We start from the raw sequence: 21,381 nt of genomic DNA, 5'->3' as shown, positions 1-21,381 counted from the left end.
TGGATGAATTAGTGAAAGGGTGAGTGGATGAATGAAAGATTGAATTGAAAGATAATGAGAGAGGATGGCTGGATTGATGAGTGAGTGGAAGGATGGAAGAGAGAAAAGGTAAATAGCTGGATGTATGGGTGGAAGGGTAGCTGGATGGGTAAAAGGGTGGATGGATCAGTAAAATGATGGCTGGATGAGTGAAAGCGTGGATGGTGAGTGAGTTGATGGATGAGTGAAATGATAGATGATTGATGAACTGATAAGTGCAAGGGTGAATTGATGGACAGATGGGTGGATGCAAGGACGGATGAGTGAGTGAAAGGGAGGGTAGATGGACAAAAGGATGAATAGATGAGTGAAGGAGTGAGAGGATAAATGGATGAGAGAAAGGATGGATGCGTGATAGGGTCAATGGATGGATTCATGAGTGGATGAGTAGATGGGTGGGTGGATGGGTGGAAGGAAGGATTGCTAAGTGAAAGGGTTGATCGAGAGAGAAAGGGAGGATGGATGGATGACTGAAAGGATGGATGGTTGGAAGGATGAGTGACTGGGTGGATGGATAGTAAGTGAAAGAATGGCTGGATGGGTGAAAGGGTAAATGGCTGGATGGATGAGTGAATGAATGGATGGATGGGTAGAAGAGAGGATGGATGAGTGTACAGATGGATAGGGTGAAAGGGTGGATGGATGGATGATGGATGAGTGAAAGGATGAATGAAGGGATGGATGAGTGAAATGATAGATGGATGGATACATGATGAATAGGTTTGCAAATGGTTGAATATGTTTGGATATGGCTGGGCTTACTTATATACTATTGCGCGACCTCTGATGTGTCTGTAAAACTTATCCAATTGTCCTGAAGTTTTGTCCTGAATTTTGACCTACTGTCCTGAATTTGTGTCCTGAATTTTGACCCTTTGTCCTGAATTTTTACAGTCACCGTCCTGAATTTGCACCCATAACAGTTGGTCACCCTAGGCGGCAGCGTGTGTATGCGTGCGTGTCTGTGCAGGGGGTGGGGGCAGCAGCGTGTGTATGTGTGTGCGTGCATGCAGAGGGGTGGGGGGCTGGCTGTGTCTGTCTGTGTATATGCGCGCGCATGTGCACGGCGCGGGACAGAACGTGCGCGTTCGCGCACCCAAATCCAAGCTCGTAACACCCTTTTGTCCCTCATTCCCCCGAGTCAGGCAACTAAAAGGCTCCAGCTGGACGCATCCTTCGGATGCAGTACCAGCGAGCCCTAAAAACGAATATGGCTGTAATTCACTATTAGGACATGCCAACTTGGTCAGGCTTGTCCTACCTTATACTTACAATGCACCCTGCCCGTGGGCCTACCATAGGGGTGACTAACATGAAGTTAAGGGAAGGTTTAGGGACTGGCAAGTAGGTGTACTTGCGCAGTCAGAGTGACAGCACTAGACTGCATGTAGGTCTAGCAATGGCAGACCTTCAGACATACTTTTACTAGGCCGCTCTTGTGGGTGGCACAACATGTGCTGCAAGCCCACGAGCAGCATTTGTATTTACAAGCCCTGGCACTCCTGGTGCACTAGACTAGGGACTGATAGTAAACCAAATAAGCCAAACATGGAATTCAATCAATACAGCAATTTTACATAGGGAGCACTTGCACGGTGGCACTGATCAGCAGTGGCACAGTGCCCAAAGCATTATACCAGCAAAAACATCGTAAAACAGTGGAGGCAAACAGAAAAAATGGAGGAGAGACTCAAGCCAATGATGCCAGGTCCAACAACTATAAATTAGGATTTCAGAGACATCAAATTTGAATCAGTTATATCTTCCCATTTGGAAATTACACTTATAAAATGTAATAAGGTAATCCCAATGTAATCAATGGGAGATATAGGCCTCGCAGTAGTGAAAAACGAATTTGAGAGTGTTTCACAGTCACAACATGTAAAACGTAAAAGAATAAGTCCAGCTTTTTAGATACATTGCCCAGGTCAAAATAGCAGTTTTAACTGCACACAGAGGCTCTGCATTCGGAACCCTGAGACATGTTTAAAGGGCTACTTAAGTGGGTGGCAAAATCAGTGCTCTAGGCCCACTAGTAGCATTTAATTTACAGGCCCTGCGCACATGTACTGGAATTTAGTAGGGACTTATAAGTAAATTAAATATGATAATTGGGTATAAGCCAATATATTTAGAGAAGATAACACAAACACTTTATCACTGGTTAGCAGTGTTAAAGTGCTCAGAAATCAACGGCCAATAAATACTAATTCAGCAAAAAATAGGAGGAGAAAGGCGAAAGGTTTGGCGGAATCCCTGCAAAAAAGGGCCATTTCCATCTTCGTACTACTATTTGGGTTGAGGATGTGCATTTTGTTATACACACATTTTGCATGCCCATCCTGCCAATGTGTGAGTGGATCAATGTCTTGTATAGCTCCATACATTGGCTCGCCAGTTGTTTCCTCTGTTATGGTTTTCCTTTTTGGCACTGGCCCGAAATGTAGGCAGGAACCATCCTTGCTCCTCTGTGAGCCCACGTGCACCAGGTATTCCGCTGAGGATGCTGGCTGCCCTCTCTTGGCACTGCTAAACATGTCAAGTCTTAAGGAAGCCCCTGGCACAGTGGCTTAGAATAATGTCTCCCTGAGTTGAGGATGAAGGTATGGAGACAGTAATGTATGTAAATGACAACTGTGTGAAGGGAACAGTGACATGAAGTCCATATTTTTGGATGCATGCGGTAAATGACAAACTGATATTTCCAGAAATGGCATATCATTGCTGCAAATCACAGGCTGATATTTTGATCCAAATAGGTTTTTAGTGCATATGACATTTACGATACTTGGTATGCTACGAGAAAAATAGTGTCTGAAATATAATGTACAGAAAAATGGCCTATTCAAATTAATAGAAAATCTACACCCAACGGTGCAATATTTTTATAAACAGTACTCAGGACAACATTTCTGTAAGACCCAGGAATGTGAAATCCTATAGCCCGACACCAAGGACATTGTTTGGTGTTAAGGACCTGTTAGCTGCCACTTTACAGTACCACATTATGGAGCAGGAAAGAGAATTGGCAGCAGTTGAGGCTATATTTGAGTCCATATGTTAATGCTGTTTGAATTAGTATTCATGGTTTATTAATGGGAAGCCTTTATTGTTAGGCTGAACGCTCTAAATAAATATTTTAAGCTTGAACTGCCCTACTAGTGGTTCCTGTAAAAAATATGTACAAGTTTACAACGTTTAACAATATGGGGCTATATTTAATGCACCTAGAATGCTCTCTGATTAGATGCAAATATTTGCAAAAGCTTGAAAGCAAGATTGGTGATTTTTTTCTTTCAAAATAAAATGTTCACAATGAAAAAAATGAATATAGAAAAAAAATGTTATACAAAATTACTATGAAATTTTAGGTACCATTTCTTTGAAGCATCATTTGGTAAAATGTCTTGATGCATGCTAGTATTTTCCAAAAATATTCATAATGGAAAAACAGTGTAAAATGTTTCAAAAAGATTATGGCAAATATGAAAATATTGGCAAAGCTAATAGGTCCAACATTGGTAGTCAGTCTTTTGGTTTGTCAATGCTGTCTTATTTTGACATGGCTTTTGTAAAATGTTACTGTTTTGGGAACTGCCGGGCCCTCACCCTTGTAACAAACACTGACAAAAACTTAAATATTGTTTGGTCTCAATAAAGCACATATTGTCACAGTAGTTCCTGGCACCGAACAAAACTACTTTGTGTGCCGATATGCTTCTTGTGAAAGAGGAGATTGCTATCACTCACATTGAAGCCAGCTGACAGATAGATAAAGAAAGAGACAGACGTTTAATAAAAACAAAAGGTCTTGGTTAACACCAGACCTAATTAGGGGTCCAATTCATAAAGAAAGTCACAAAAGTGTACCCATGCCATATGACTTTCCATTAGTGTAGATTAACGTATTGCATGAATTCACAAGAATTTACAGAAGTAGACCAGGAAATCGCACTCCTAGAAAATATTTGTAAACTGTATTTTAGCATGAGCAAATGTGTATGTATAGGTTTGCTCATGCGAAAATCTGGTGAGACACTTTTTTCCCAACCCTATAAGAAGTTTTATTTCTGCCCTTGTCAGGAGTACATTAACAACCTTTCTCACTATTGGAAAAGATTAGAGAAGAGCTGGTGAAAACCCGTAAACATGCAAGTTAGTAAGTTTGCACAGGTTCAAAAGGGAATTCTAACCCTGGAACTATTGCTTACCACTACCTCCAGTCCCAGTATGTAGATCTGCAGAAAGTTTCAAAATAAGGAAATTGCTAGTATTTAAGCCCTACTATAGTATTAGCACTGGCATAATCAGGGTGGCTATTATCAGAGCTCTTATATAATGAGACTACAACTATAATTTGCTGCCGCACTACAAGGCACAAAAGGAACATGTATATTTTTTTGCAAGACAAGATTTATGGAGCAATCCGCTGCTCTCTGCCGTTCCTGCCTTCCTGTTTTTCTGCACGCCAGACGACCCAGCTGCCGCTGAGCCGCCTGACTCACCAGTTTCCCGCCGCTGCCTCCCTGCGGCCTCACCCTCCTCCTGCCCATTCGCCGCCCCGCTCCCGCCACCCAGCTGACCCTCCCTCCCGGCTCCTTCTTATGACACCCCCTAGCACGCGCAGCGGTCACGCGCAGCGGGTGCACCGATTGTGCGCCAAAGGCAAGCCCGTCTGCACCCGTCCGCGCCTGGACCGCACCCAGCGCCAGAACCCCTGGACCTTGCCGCCAATGCAAGACTACCCGACGGACCTACGACGCCGCCACTCTCAACGCTCTCAATGCCGGCCGGAACCCCGCCTGCTACCGAGCCACCCGGAGACGCACCCACGGACCCTTCCCCTGCCAAGCCTGCCGATTCACCTGCCACCAGATCTGCTCCACCCCCGCCAAGTCGAGCACCAGCAGCAACCACCTGAAATACATCCTGCTCAACACCCGCTCCGTCCACAGACACGCCGTGGAACTCTGGGACCTGCTCGACGCAACAGCACCGGACGTCGCCTTCCTCACCAAAACCTGGATGAACGCCTCCTCAGCGCCCGATATCGCCCGGAAGGACTGCGTCAACCAGACAGGAGGAGGCATCGCCATCGTACACAAGAACACCAAGCGCATCTCGACTAACTCCGACGAATCCTTCACCGCCGCCGAACACCTGCACTTCCAGATACACACTGACCCCAGACTACCCTCCGAGGCACCCTCATCTACAGACCCCCGGGACCACGCACACAATTCAGCGAAGACATCGCAGACTTCATCAGCCCGCACGCCCTTCCCTCCGCCGACTACATCCTCCTAGGGGACCTCAACTTCCACCTGGAGAACAACAACAACAGAAACACCACCGCCCTGCTGGACAACCTCGCCAACCTCGGATTCAAGCAACTGGTGAACACCCCCACCCACTACGTCGGCCACACGCTTGACCCCGTCTTCGCATCCAGCAAGCACATCTCCTTCAGCCACGCCACCGGACTCCGCTGGACCGACCACAGCTGCGTCCACTTCAGCTTCAGAAGAACTACGACCCACCACCACCCGCAACAGGTTCCCCGCCGGAGCTGGAGCAAGATCACCGCCGAGCAGCTCACCGCCTCCCTCAGCCAGAACACTCCCACCAGCACAACAGACCCCAACGAAGCAGCCAGCAACCTCACCAAGTGGCTGACCGCCTGCGCCGATGACCTTGCACCACTAAAGAACCCTCCCAGCAGACCCGGCAGCAAGAAAACCCCCTGGTTCACCGACGAATTCAAGGAATCCAAGAGGAACTGCTGCACCCTTGAGAAGGCCTGTCGGCTCGACCACACCACAGACAACAGGACCGCCCTCAAGCACGCCACCCGCAAATACCATCAGCTGACCCTCGCCACCAAAAAGACGGCACTCAAAGTACGACTGGACAACAACGCTCACGACAGCAAGGAACTCTTCAGCATCGTCAAAGAGTTCTCCAACCCCAGCGCCGGAAACAACAACATCACTCCCTCGCAAGACCTCTGCAAATCACTTGCCTCATTCTTCCACCGCAAGATCGCCGACATACACAACAGCTTCAACGCACAGACCACGCACCCTACCACCGAACCAACGCCCGCCACCACCACCCTCTGCAAATGGACCCCGATCAGCACAGAAGACACCACCCGCACGATGAACTCCATCCACTCCGGATCACCAATCGACCCCTACCCACACCACGTCTTCAACAAAGCCGACGTCATCATCGCACCCCATCTCCGAGACATCATCAACTACTCCTTCCACACCGCCACCTTCCTGGAGAGCTGGAAGCACGCCGAACTGACCGCCCTCCTGAAGAAACCAACGGCAGACCCCACCGACCTCAAGAACTACCGTCCCATCTCGCTCCTTCCTTTTCCGGCCAAAGTCATCGAGAAGACCGTCAACAGGCAGCTTGCCGCCTTCCTCGAGACGAACGGATCTCTCGACCCCTCGAAGTCTGGGTTTCGGGCCAACCACAGCACCGAGACCGCCCTTATCGCAGCCACCGACGACATCAGAACCCTGATCGACAACGGGGAACAGCGGCCCTCATCCTCCTGGACCTCTCTGCGGCGTTCGACACTGTCTGCCACCGCACCCTAGTGAAGCGCCTCAGCAACATCGGAATCCGAGAGAAAGCACTGGAATGGATCGTCTCGTTCCTCGCCAGAAGAACCCAGAGAGTCCGCCTCCCCTCGTTCAGATCCGAGGCCACCGAAGTCATCTGCGGCGTACCACAAGGATCTTCACTCAGTCCAACCCTCTTCAACGTCTACATGAGCCCCCTCACAGCCATCGCACGCCAACACAACCTCAACATCATCTCCTACGCCGACGACACCCAGCTGATCCTCTCCCTCACCAACGACCCAACCACCGCCAGAGCCAACCTACACGAAGGGATGAAAGACGTCGCCGACTGGATGAGGAACAGCCGCCTTAAGCTGAACTCAGACAAGACGGAAGTCCTCATCCTGGGATCATCACCCTCTGCCTGGGACGACTCCTGGTGGCCCCCAGCCCTGGGCACCGCTCCCAAACCAACAGACCACGCACACAACCTGGGCTTCATCCTTGACTCCTCCCTGTCGATGACCAGACAAGTCAACACCGTCTCATCTTCGTGCTTCAACACCCTGCGCATGCTCCGCAAGATCTTCAGATGGATCCCCACTGAAACCAGGAAGACCGTCACACAGGCACTCGTCACCAGCCGACTGGACTACGGGAACACCCTCTACGCCTGAACCACAGCCAAACTTCAAAAAAGACTTCAACGCATCCAGAACGCCTCCACACGACTCATCATGGACATCTCCCGTCACAGCCATATCAACGGACACCTGAGAGACCTGCACTGGCTCCCCGTCAGCAAGAGAATCACGTTCAGACTCCTCACCCACGCACACAAGGCTCTCCACGACCTGGGTCCCAAGTACCTCAACGACCGCATGACCTTCTACACACCCACCCACCAGCTACGATCGACCAGCCACGCCCTCGCCACCGTAACACGCATCCGCAGAACCACCACTGGAGGAAGATCCTTCTCCTACCTGGCAGCCAAGACTTGGAACTCCCTCCCCACCCACCTTCGGCGTACCCAAGACCATCTCTCCTTCAGGAAGAAGCTCAAGACCTGGCTGTTCGAGCAGTAACTTACCCCTCTCCCCCAGCGCCTTGAGACCCTCCCGGGTGAGTAGCTCGCTTTACAAATGCCGTGATTGATTGATGGACAAGTAGATATTTTATTAAATTCCACACCCCTGAAGACGATATTTTTAATAGCAATATTCTGACTTACATCCTGATATTCTGCAAAAAACAGTGCATTTGATGCACATGACAAACAAATGGCTTAGACAGAAAAACATGGACACATACGATTACATTATGAAGTGACATGCACATGGGGCTATTTTCCATCATTTTAATGACCCGTCTGTGTCAGTAGTATGTTCTCACAGTTTTTTTTTCTATGAACACTGTCATACAGTTAAAGTTCTAATGCGGAGCTATTTTTAGTGGTGCAGACTCAGCTGTTACAATGCACACATCAGTGTAAAAGACATGAATTTGTAAAAGTTACTCTTTTACTATTGTGTCAATATTTGTGTAACTTATTGGTGTTAAACCTTTTTTTTTAGACTCTAATTATATTTTATGGTCTAAAATAAACTTATTTTTCATGGGAGGTCTTGTCCTGTCAGGACTCTTCCAGTGATAACATTGATATCAAAGTTCATGTGACATCACTTCCTGCCATTACATCACTACCAGTAAGTCCTCAAATATGACTTGACAGATGAGTTGTTGACATACAATGTCATCCTGGCCTCCAATTCAAAGTGGCCGGACACCCCTACTTCAAGGAAGTTATGACACTGAGTGAGAGAGCAAGTGAGAGAAAGAGTGCAAGAGAGAGGAGAGAGAGTGTGAGAGAGAGAAAACAAGATCACAATACATGATTTTAGTAATAAATGCTCTTACTCCAAAGACTGCCATATCAGCATTGTAGGACACCCCCCCCCCCCCCCTTCGTATGAGCTTTCTACAGCGGTCTAATTAGTAATGTACAATAAAAGGAACGAGACATTCCTAGCAATATAATGAGGTCTCTCTGAAGTGGCCGGTAGGTGCAGTGAGACCACAGCGCTGTGATATTCCTAACAGAGGTGACCATTGGTGCGGTAAGACTACAGCACTGTGATATTACAATCCGAATGGTGAGTTCCCACAGCAATGTAATGCGTTCTTACAGCGGTGACCCATCTGCGCTGTATGCGAACAGTGCTGTTTAATTACAATCCGAATGGTGAGTTCTCACAGTAGTGGACAGCCATTAGTACTGTAAGGACACAACTCTGTAATATTACTAATAGCAGTGACCATTGGTGCTGTTAAACCACACCACTGTCAATACAGTCTGCGTGGTTAGGTCTCACAGCAGTGACACATCAGTGCGGTAAGACAAAAGTGCTGAGATATTACAATCAGCATGTTGAGTTTTCACAGTAGTGGCCAGTCTGTGCAGTTAGACCACAGCACTCTGATATTCATAACAGGACTGACCAACTTGGAACCAGAATGAATACAGATTCCATCCCCCACAGTAAGGCAGAGCAATATGGGCAGAAGAGAAAACAGATCACTGAAAAATCAGTGGTTTTTTCAGGTGGGGGTCGAACTTGATGTCTGGGGCCGATGCCCAGATCCCAGCCAAAGCTTTGCAAGAAATTAGCCACGCCAAAACCCAGCAGACAGCAAAACATGGTGGTCAGGGGCCGATTTATTGGTAAAAGTGGCTCAGTATTTTCTGGCTGAATAGTTAGATAGCACTGCCACCAGAATATAAAAGAATACAAGCATTGGCAAATCCAATAGGTCTTACCTATGAGAGCTATTGGCTTTGGCAATGTGTTTATCTATTATGCAAACTAGTCTGGCTACTGCTCAGCATGGCTAAAAGTTAGTGGCATGGATTGGGGTTGGATGGGTGGTGGAATGGAGTAGATTTGTGTAGATTGAGCTAGAGTAGAGTTGAGTAGATTGGCATAGAATGGAGTGGGGTGGATTGGATTAGATTGAGGTTAGATGGAGTGGGGTAGATTGGAGTGGGGTAGATTGAAGTCGGGTAGATTGGGGTGGAGAAGGGTATATTGGAGTGGTGAAGTTTGGGGTCGAGTACATTGGGGTAGATTGGAGTGGAGTGTGATACACTGCAGTGGAGACGGGTAGATGGGAGTAAAGTGGGTTTGATTGGTTGGATTATAGTAGGGTAGAATGGAATGGTGTGAGGTAGATATGGGTAGTTTGCATTGGAGTAAATAGAGGTAGAGTGGAGTGGGGTATATTGGGCAGTGGGGTAGATTGGAGTGGTTTGGGGTAGATCAAGATGGGATGGGGTAGAGTGGAATAGATTGGAGTAGAGTATATTGTGAAATATTAGAGTGGTTGAGTAGGGTAGATTGGATTGGGATAAAGTGGAATAGATTGGGGTGGAGTGGGGTAGATTGGAGTGGAGTAGATTGGAGTGGAGTGGGGTAGACTGGACGGGGAGATTGAAGTGGGGTAGATCGGGGTAGAATGGAGTGGGATATATTGGGGAAGATTGGAGTGGAGTGGGGTACACTGGGGAAGAGTGGAGTGCAGTGGATTGAGGTAGATTGGAGTGGAGTGGGGTAGACGGGAGTGGACAGGAGTAGATTGGAAAGGAATTGAGTAGATTAGGGTGGAGTGGTGTAGAGTGGAATGGGTAGATTGGAGTGGGATTTATTGGGTAAATTATGGTAGGCTAAATTGGAGTGAAGTGGGGTAGATTAGAATGGAGTGGGGTATATTGGAGAGGTAGATAGGAGTGGGTTAAATTAGAGTGGAGTTGGATAGAGTGGTGTGGGGTAGATTGGGTTGGGGTGGGATAGAGTGGTGTGGGGCAGATTCAGGATGGGGTGGAAGTGTAGGATAAATTTAAATGGAGTAGAGTGAGGTAGATTGGAGTGAGGCAGACTGGATGGGGTAAATTTGAGTAAGGTAAGCTGGGGTGGAGTGGGTTAGATTAGACTGGAGAGGGGTAGGTTTGGGTGGCATGTGGTAGACTGGAGTGCAGTGGAGTGGGGTGGATTAGGTAGAGTGGAGTGGAGTGGAGTTTGGTAGATTGTGGTAGAGTGGAGTGAGTTAGATTGGGGAATAGTGGAGTGGGGTAGATTGGAATGGAGTATAGTGGGGTAGATTAGGGTGGACTGGAATGGGGTAGATTGGGTGGACTAAAGTTGGGTACATTGGAATGGAGTGGGGTAGTTTGGAGTGGGATTACATTAGAATGGAGTGGATTGGTGTGGGTAGAGTGGGGTGGAGCAAATTGCAGTGTGGTGGAGTGGGGTAGATTGGAGTAGAGTGGAGTAGATTGAAGTGGAGTAGATAGCGGTAGATTGGAGTCAGGTAGATTGGTGTGGGGCAGATTTGGGAGGGGTAAATTGGAGATGACTAGAATTCAGTGGGGTGGGGTAATTTGGAGTGGGGTAGATTGGATGAAGTGGAGTGGGGTAGATTGGGTAAAGTGGAGTGAAGGGTAGTAGTGTGGAGCGAGTAGGGTAGATTGTGGTAGATTGGAGTGGGATAGACTTTGGTGGAGTGGGGTAGGTTAGAGTAGAGTTGGATAGAATGCAGTGGAATTTGAGGAGTGGGGTAAATTGGACTTGGACAGATTGAAGTGGAGAAGAGTGGAGTGGGGTAGACTGGAGTGGAGTCTAGTAGATTGGATTGGGTTGGATTGGTGTACATTGGAGCTGGATTGGGGTAGATTGTAGGGGGTGAGAGTGGAGTGGGGTAGACTTGAGTGTAGTGCAGTAGATTGAGGTGGAGTGAGGTAGATTATAGTGGGGGTGTGTGTGGTGGAGTGTGGTACATTGTAGTGGAGAGGAATAGATTGAATGGACTGGAGTGGGGCAGATTGGAATGGAGTGGGGCATAGTGGAGTGGGGTAGATTGGAGTGGAGTGGGGTAGAATGTATCATAGTGGAATGGACAGAGTTAGACAAGAGTGGAGTGGGGTAGATTGGGATAGAGTGGGGCAGATTGGAGTGGGGTGGGTAGACTGGAGTGGAGTGGGGTAGGTTGGAGTAGAGTGGGTTATATTGAGTGGAGTGGGGAAGATTGGAGTGGAGTAGAATGAGATAGATTGTATCGAAGTGGAGTGGGGTGAGGTACATTGGAGTGGAGTGGGGTAGACTGGAGTAGGGTAGATTGGAGTGGGCTAAAGTGGAGTGGGGCAAGTGGTGTGAAGTGGAAAGACGTAGAGTGGAGTGGCATGTTGTGTCGTGCTATGAGTTGCATAGATTGGAGGGGGTGGAGTTAAGTGGCGTGGCGAGGCATGTCATAGAGTGTCTTAGAGTGGAGAGGCATAGAGTGGAGTGGCATTAGTAGTTTGGAGTGGAGTTTCAAAGAATGGAGTGGTGTGATATAGAGGGGAGTGGCCTAGTGTGGACTATGAATGGTGTGGTACAGCATTGCCATTAGAGGCAACACATTTTAAATTGAAATGTCCATTACATTTGCACCGCAATATGGTTTTGCTGCATAAACGATACGGTGTGGAAATATCATTACATAGTGTATTGATGGTTTTTTATCATATTCAAATATTTGTTTCCATCACACTTCAGAATTACAAAACAATTGCTTTGTTTTCACTAATTCTGATATATTCTTAAAACATCAGACCAGTTCTTTTTTGAATATCCTACACCTTCTCTTACATTAATACTCTGCAAGATTGTCACACAAATGCTCTCGCTTTGAAGTAAGAGAAAGAAAAGTAAACACCAAGCTCCCTCGGAAGAGATAGCTTGACATTTGACCTCTGTCTTTTAATGCTTCCCAAATGTGACAGGACAAGAACAAGATTTAAAGACCTGTTTACAGAAAGCGAGTTTGCAGAAGAATACAGTAAACAAGTTTTGACCAATGGAAGTGACAAACTCAAGCTGGCCAGGCTAAAGCAAATAATGCTAGCAGATAGAAAGCCAGATAATTTGAGTTACGGTCACAAAACCAATGGTAAGCAATGGGCGGAATGCATTGCTTGGTCAGGTTTCTAAATGTTCACAGGATGTCTTTAGCAAACCAGACAGCTGCACTATCTGGTAGGCTTCAAGCTAAAAATGACAAAGAAATCAGAAAAATACCCCAAAACAACATAATATCACATCATAACGTCTACCCAAATAGTATAAAAAGAGCACAAGAAAGAAAAAAGGAAAAAAAACAGGAAACTTAATTCTTATGTGCAAAAAAGTAGAATATAAATATATAAAAAATGGCATAAGTGATTTGTCTCTTCAGGTATATTTTATAACTGTGTAGGACTTTTTAGTTGTTTTTGAATGTTGCACGTTTATGTTTTTTTAACACTTTAAGGTTTTATATATCTCAGGAGGATAGATAACAAAACAGAGCGATATTAGCATGCAGAAATACCGTGCCTAATACACAATGAGTATAGATTTATGTTTTTAGATTGTGCTGACAACGGTAAGCACATAAACCATTGACTGACTCATTTTCTCATCTTTCTCGGTTCCTACATAAACATAGTTGAGTTTGGAAGTGAGATAAGATTCCCTTGGCGGGCGTGGGAGTAGTGCGTGAATTGGCGTCAGCAGTGTTACTTAAGACCGGATCTGCTGCCTCGGGCGCGACCGGAAGTGTTTCATCACAGGGTCACTAAAGGCCTCCTTGGGATGTTCGCGTTTTTTTTAGAAATCCCCTCTATGTCTTGCTGTGGGACTGGGCGTACCTCGTACATACAGATAATATATTTTAAATCAATGTCTTAAAAGGCAACTGGAGGCGCTATAAATCTAGACCCATAAGAAATGAAAGTATTCAGTGCCTCGTCAGGGGTAGTAGTGCTACATCAATACAATTAAAATACAAAAACAATTCTGATCAGTCACACCTTCACAGGATTGTGTTACGCGCTATCTAAATTATTACTGATTGCATATGAAGAATAAAATTGAGAACCGCAGAAAGATAATTCCAATTGTTGATCCACAAAGCCGTTAAATCACATCTGTTCTTTCTAAATAATTGGAAAACTCAATGCCCCAAATCTAATACATTTCAGAAATGTATTTAGAAACGACTTGTATTACAAGAGTCTCTAATTGCGAGTTTTTGCAAATTGCAATTAGAGACTCTCAAAATCAAATGTACTTACAAATGTAGACACATTTAGTGATTCCCAGTGGGTCGCAAACGGACCTACCTCATCAATATTTGCAAAAAGAACAAATGATGGACAGAATGCAGAAGAATGACATACATTCACCCCAGTACAGAGATCTGGGCCTAAATCCATTGTTTTTTTGCTCACCATGCCATTCCAGTTTGGACCCAACCATGTGCAAATCAGTCTTGACCCTGCACCCAATGGGAACAGTCCAGCCCAAACTGCCAGGCCAAGTCCTCCCTGGAATGGAAACAAGCATCCTAGGACTGGTTTCGGGCTTTCAGCCCTCATCAGCCAGGATAGCTTGACTCAGTGGCATGTAGAGCACAGGACCCGTGTCTGGGCATACCCGTCCCACTCGTGGTGACAAATGCAAAAAGAACATATGATGGACCGAATGCAGAACAATATCATACATTCACCTCAGTACAGAGATCTGGGCCTAAATCCGTCAGTATTTGAGACAGGTCGCAATTTGCGACCCATTGGGAATGTCTAAAATCACAGGGATGGTGGCCTACTGGGGCAGCATACCACCTTGCCTATGATTGCTTTTTTAATAGAGCAGTATTTTATTTGTAACGCAGCCCATTTTCTTTAAAGGAAAATGGGCTGCATTACAAAAATAAAAATGAAAAGTTTTCTGGGACCACTGCGTGCTATTAGAAATGTTTTCACCCACATTCACAAAAGGGAAGGAATCCCTTGGGGACCCTTTCCCGTTAGCGAGGTTACCACCAACTTGAAAATTGTGGTAATAGCGAATGTTTTGCAACCCCATTCCCAGTCGCAAAACATTCCTAAATAACAGAGCGACTCGCTATTAGGAAGGGATGCCCTTAACACTCCTCTTCGTAATAGAGACTCTCAAACCTTATTTTGTGAGGCGGTATCAGCTTACCTACTCGCAAAATAGTGATTGTTCATGTCAAAAAGCATTTTACCGGTTGCAAACAGCCTAATGGGATCACATAAGAAGTTATATTAAGCAGGAATTTTTTTTATTGGGATTTTTCCTAGTCGTATGTGCTGCAAGTCTGGATATCAGATGAATATATGGCATCTTGTATACTATGGTATCATCTTGTAGAGTTCCTGGGCAGATGACACACCGCAAATTTTTGTTAAAGTACAAGAATTTGGGTTTACCGTAGAAGCTAACTGTTTAAGAAGGAAGGTTCCATGAGTCGAAGGAAGGAACTCATATGTTGGAAACCATATGTTTCAAAATCTCTTCTTCTTTAGACTTTTTTGATGCAGTTAATTCCAATTCATCAACCGACACGTGTTTCGCTTCCACCAGCAGCTTTTTCAAGGTTTTAGCATGTTAAGTAATTCAGTGAAGCCATGTAAAATATATCTATACATTATTATTATTGCATTTATTGAGCGCACAGCTACCCGGAGGTTTCCCGGCGCTTGCCTTGGGAACCCGTCCTGGCTTTTCCCTGTGAGACAGCCCCTACAGGGCATCCCCAAGGTGAAAGCCAGGCATCCCACCACAGGGGGGCCGTTGTGGAGATTAAGCAAGCTTAATGCCCAGTGTTGCAGAGTGAGAACCCATGATTAGAGCAGGCACCGAAGCGAGAATTATCGAGTCCTGTGGACATTTGAGCTCAAGACCCTGCCGCGTCGGGAATTGAACCCTGGTCCCGGGTCTGACCTCAGCTTCTGGGTCTGCCTGCTCTACACTGTGAGCCACACTTCTCCATGTTTCATTTATCTTTCGAAAACACATGCACACTGTGTATTTACTGGATAATCCACACAGATTTAGCTATGCCATCGCTCACCTGTCCTTAAATGCGACCCCAGGAAATCTTTAATTTACTATTATCAAACTACACAGTTTTTAAAAGTTGCTTCTTAGGCCTGCCAAAACTAGGACTATGCTGCTCAATTTACCAACTTTAGAACAATGGCATGCCAAGTGGCTTTGCCAGGTTGGGAACTAATTTAACACCTTAATATCACTAAAGATTAGTTTGCCCCTAGACTGGGTTTCAGCCCAACAGCTAGTGCTTTAGAAGAACCATGCATTCCATGACCTTATGTTTTTTTTTAAATTTATATTTGTTTGTTTAAGTTTTTCCTCAGATTTGGCTGGCACGACAGGCGGCCGCCTAATTAACCTGCATGGACAGGCTTTCCTGCCTGCAGGTGTCAGCGACTACTGTTACCTCACTGAGCAATAATAGGTTAATTTTGACCTGCACAACACACCGCACAGGATATACTCTGTGTGGTGTCGTGGGTGGTAGGCCCGCAAGCTGGATGAGTAACGGCACAGATACACTGAGTAGTGTACTGTAACTAGCCCAGGGCGCATGCGCCCGGCCCCTTTTATTTGCAGGGTCACCTGGCTGGTGACGCCTGTGATGGGTGGGTGTATGGTGTGAGGTGCAAACAGGCAGAACACTAGAACGTGTCCAGCAGGACACTACACTCTGGACTGTGGGGCGCTACATATACTACGACGAGAAAATTAGCACAACCTCTTTTTAATGTAACTAAACGTTCCCTAGTTTATAAATATCCCCTGTAAACGTGGGTGTACCATGAACGACACAAATCACAACTTGAATCGTGTGTGTAGGAAAGCTTCACGTACCAAAATTATGTTTTGTGACAAGACCCCTGATAGACTAGGCCGCGCATGTACTGAAGGCAGGCGTGTGCATTAAGAGTTCCACGCGCCAAATTAATTAGGTCTCGTTTCATCGTCCAAAAAACTAGGAATGAAGGGTGTACTCCCTTCATTCTCTAGTATTTTCAATTGTGTTATTGAGGTTAGGACGGTGTACCTTTGGGGAGGTTGAGTATGTACACAGAATTTTGACAGGGTATTAAGATTACTTGTGTGGAATTTACCCCTCGGGTGCACATTGAGAGACCCTACACCGTCACATTTGAGTCAGGATCTCGTTTCATCGTCCGTAAATCCGCCACCCCACCCCGTCAACAGAGGGCGTAGCACCAATGTATCGACCTAACAATTAACAAACCAGGGCTGTCGCGGGATATGTAGTCCAGCAGCGAGGGTGCTGGCTGTAAAATAATCGCAGCTCCAACACTCCATAAAACACCGAACACCGTGCTCCAATACATAATTTTTTTCTTTTTTTTTTCAACTAAAAAAATGACAATACAATAAGAAACAATACAAATGACGTAATCAAAGATCCGGCCGCGTAACAACATCATACATTTCGGAGTGTGGTGTAAAACCCAAGACACACTTTATTTTTATAGAAATGTATGCGTCAAGTGTAATGTCAATAGCTGAATCCCACTAGATTAACAGAATCGCCGTTCGCCTCCTCTCCCTCCATATGCACAGCGCTTGTTGCTTCCAACCTAGATTTATTGTGTACTTTGTAAGCGCCGACATCTACCGGTAGATCCCTAAGCAAACTGCAGACAATAAAATATGCCCCGCCTGCACAATAAGTTTTTTTATGTAGCGCGTCAAAAATTCCGCCGTTTCTTAGCGCTGTAAACAGCCGTAATGTTAACCAATTAAAATGTCACCTTTTGCATAGATTAAAATCCTCAGCTACGGGCGAGCTTTCTTGAAAACCTCAACATGTCTCAGAGTCTTCATAGAGAGAGGGTCTTCATTCTGGATAAGAATTAATCTGCGCACTACGAGGGGACATCTTGATCGGAAGACTGTGCCCAGACTATGGCGGCACTCGGGCCACCGTTTGCAGAGCAGCGGGAAGGAGCTGAAGAGAGGGGGTAATTCATGCAAGCAAGAAACACTGGTCAAAATCACAACTCGTCCACCCAGGCAACCACGTGATCTCGAGCAGATTGCATCAGCTCAGTCAGTGTCGTCACTGTGTACAGCGCTCCAATGCCCTTGAGCCAAGTTCAAATGCAGAGAGGTGGCACTGTCCGATCCCTGGTCACAGGCTAAAATCGGGGCAGGTCCTCTCAACCGTTTATCATTCCGAGGTCGATAAATAAGTACCATTGGATTGGATAACAAAAAACATCTCTTATCTTTCGGTTACGTTTTCGGTACTCCTTGTGGCGCGTGCCCATTTAGCAAATAGACACTTTATTGTTATTATAAAACTGCTTGTCAAAATGCAATCACCCTCTGTACATCTATATTTTGAGATGGACGCTGACAGCCATGCGGGCTGCCCGCTCCAGACTCACGCCAGACTCAAACTGAAATGCACAGGCAGGGTCTGGCTGGGACAGGAAAAGGCACAAGCGCCAAAATAAAAGAAGCAGCTCTTAGAAAGTCAGATGGCTACAAAAACACAAGCATTTACAATGCAACTGGTCTCGCATCTGTGGGCCTTAGAGACAATGTCTTTTGCGTACGTGTTTTGGCTTGGAATGTTAGTGGTGTGGTGTGGAGTGGAATTATGTGAGTTGGATTGGAATGGTTCGTTGTGGAATTGTGTGGTGTGGAGTGGATTAGTGTACAGTGGAAATATGAGGATAATAATTATGTGGTATTGAGTGTACTGGAATTATGAGGAGTGTAATTGTTTGTCAGTGTAATTATGTGGAATGGCATTGTGAATTATGGAGTGGTATGTTGTGGAGTTTAATTATGGTGTTGCTTTTCCTTCAGTTGCCGTATTTGGAACCCTAGTTTTTTGTGTAATAGACTAATGCATTTTGGATGTTGTTGTCTTGTTTCATTACCGTTGAACTAATGAGTACTACAAAAATCAATAACCTGTAGATGAGCCTCAGAACTGGAGACCACGTCCAATTGCCTTGTGTGAGGTGGTAACCTTCCCTGAAGGGTCCCATTGTAAACAGATTAACCGAAGATGCTTCTTGAACATTTAAACCTGTGATCAGCTATTTACACATACCTTTGTGGCAAGTGGGTGAACCTCCTGGGCTAGTTTGTGGTTAATATCCCCTATAAATTGTTGGATACCTAATAATTTCTGCAACACATGCCGTAACTCTCTCCCATTCCCCTAGTAAATACAACAGCACAGAAACTATTGCTGAAATGCAGCTTGCTAGGGTTTAAGGTCACCTGGTTAGAATCCGCAGACAACAGAATTGAGTGACGTTAACTTCTGTGAGCAATGCAACTGAAGTGGCAGATTGTACAAAGAAAGGTAAAGACAACTAAATGCGTGTATGCACTTATGAATGCACATTTAAGGGGGATGGAGCTTTCTCATAAGGGGGCATAACCATTATTTTGTTGTAAGGAAGGGCTTCAAATACTAGATGGTTGAGCACATCAAGGACAATGATTAAACGTTATATAAGGCACAATAATGACGGAGCTTTTCATTTGAAAGGGAGCTGCCGAGTTCTAGCACCTTCTGTGTGATGTCAACTTATTTATGAATACAAGACCGAGGACAGGCACTTTCTGTTTGTCAACTTAGGACGCCATTTTGTTAAGGGAGTACATTAACTGGAGTAGGCTTTGCACATCAAGCAACCAACTGCCCAACTCTATGTATAAGTGACTAGCATCAATCAATCAATCACGGCATTTGTAGAGCGCGCTACTCACCCGGGAGGGTCTCAAGGCGCTGGCATCTGAAAGAGGGGCGTGTTGTGAAGTGACCGTAATGCAAGGTATTACGTACAACTCAATAAAGTCACATTCTGTCTAATCGGCTTTTATGGGGCTCAAAAAGCTTCTGTTTGCAGCTTGAGGCAAATATAATTTTCATGATTTGCTCCCATCACAGCAGACTTATTTAGCGCCCCCACCCCCGAGTGCCACCACGAGAGAGGGGGCTGTGATTTAAGAATGTCAGCTTGGGCAAAGAACACACTGCAGGGATCTTGCATTTTTCTGTGAAATGGATTGACCTGTGGCAGCTTAGACATTTTTACTTTTTTACGAAATATGGCCACACACCACGCAGGGTGTTAAGAAAGGGGCACGGCTTCCTGCCACTTCCTCTGTTCTCTGACACCCTGCTGCTACTGCCACAACTTCACCACCAATTAAGTTGCGCTTTGTTAATCAGTTCCTGCATTGCTCATTAGTCGCCATGCTGTTGACCCGTGGGCACTGGGGCTGGAACAAGTTAGCCCGTGGAACGCCCAGTTTCCCAATTTGCACTGGCGCCCGACATTGACAATGTATGTTTTTGATCAAATGGGCTTTGTTATAAGTTAGTCTTTTTGTGAAAAATACAGTTCACAAGATACTCAAGAGTACATGCTTACAGTCTCAACCATATCAGATTACAGCATTGCTTCCGAAGAGGCTTCTAGTTAACATTCAACTTAGCGCATTGACCTCCAGGCGCAATTCACAATTAATAATTGTTTTTGTGCAGGAAGGTGTCCCTTCCTGCCCATAGTCAATCATTAAATAATGCTAATTTGCTGCTTCTATGCGTGCTACAGAATGTAGCACACATAGAAGTAGTAAATAGCCATAACTGATTATTTATGGGCAGGAAGGGGCACCTTCTGCATATGAACAATTAACCCTCCAACACAGACACCCTGGCACTGAGCCAGGCTTCTGCCTCGAGCTTTCAGTGGCTCTCCCGTGAGGCGTCACCTCTAGGCGCTTGGGTGTTTGTCATCAAAACTGGAGACAGATCGAGGTCTGTGGAGCTGTGCTGGGGTAGTCAGTGAGCCGCAACCTACACTTCACAGGTGACCGAGAGCGCACAGGTGAGAGAAGCGGGGCTGAAGAGCATAGCGCCTACAGCAGTACACGGACATAAGAGCAGAGCGGCCACCTGGAACAATGCGCCAATCAAGAAGCAGTGGGTGCCACCCCAATGCGCACCACCCGCGAGGCGCAGCTTAGGGCCCCACAGGGCCCCATCATCGATGTACCATGGGAATGCACCAGTGAGTGCCCTGTCCCTCCACCCGCATAACGGGAGGGTCCGAGGGACCTCAGGATTCGCCTCGGTGCGCTCTGCGGCGACGATGGTCATTACCTGTGCCTGGATACGGCTCCGGATTCCTGTACAGCGCGGTCCCGGCCAAGCAGAGCTCACCCAGCCCGTGGCTCTGAGATCCCACACTGCTCCTCTCGGGCCTCCGCTCCGAAAACGAGCGAAATAATGTGGGTGAAGGGCGGGCTGGGGCGTCGCAGGAGGTCAGAGCGGCAGCAGGGGACTTGTCAGAAGGCAGAGCTGCAGCTGGATGGCACCTTGTGAAGCGATGGCTGAAGTCTGTGCTCGCTCACTCCGCGCGCTCGAATGCCCGGAACGGGGAGGAGCAGGTCTGGTCTCATGATATAGGCACGCCTGAATCCATGACGGTATCAGTGACAACCGTAACATGACTCTTTCTTCGACTCGACCTCTTCCGCCCGTGGTCCCATCTATGCGTCTCACTTCAATGTAACTAATAATTTAAGTTTCAAGTAATACTAAAAAGTGCATGGTCGACGCCACGCTAACAGAGGCAGGGCAGTGACCGGAGCGAAGGGCAGAGGGAAGGGTTGCGGCAAAGGGCTGGAGTTGGCCTAGCAGCGCTGGACTTGGATATAAATCACTCCGAAAACACATACATTAGGACTCAATCTGTGCAGAAGACAGGTGATGTAGTCACAAGGGGCGGAGCTTGAAAAACAGAGTCTGGCTGCAACTTGTACATTTACTTTAAAAACAA

At 46.3% G+C, this 21,381-nt stretch overlaps 1 protein-coding gene across 2 annotated transcripts in view; it reads right to left on the bottom strand.

The window, feature by feature from the left end:
• The window catches only part of LOC147701296 (uncharacterized), a 134,515-nt gene extending 113,538 nt beyond the window's left edge, over nt 1-20,977 (bottom strand). The window contains exons 1-2 of one of the 2 annotated variants that reach the window (XM_086930024.1): nt 20,215-20,968; nt 17,317-20,095 (exon numbers count right to left, since the gene is read on the bottom strand). The gene's annotated coding sequence lies outside the window, so the exon portion shown is untranslated. Of the gene's footprint in view, nt 1-17,316; nt 20,096-20,214 lie in introns of both variants that reach the window. The other variant, XM_086930023.1, reaches the window with a different exon arrangement.
• Nucleotides 20,978-21,381: the final 404 nt, after the last annotated feature.

Source organism: Lissotriton vulgaris, chromosome 7 (assembly GCF_964263255.1).
Source record: "Lissotriton vulgaris chromosome 7, aLisVul1.2, whole genome shotgun sequence".
Taxonomy (NCBI): domain Eukaryota; kingdom Metazoa; phylum Chordata; class Amphibia; order Caudata; family Salamandridae; genus Lissotriton; species Lissotriton vulgaris.
Note: the sequence above shows the minus strand (reverse complement) of the source record. Positions and strands in the feature narration are given on the sequence as shown.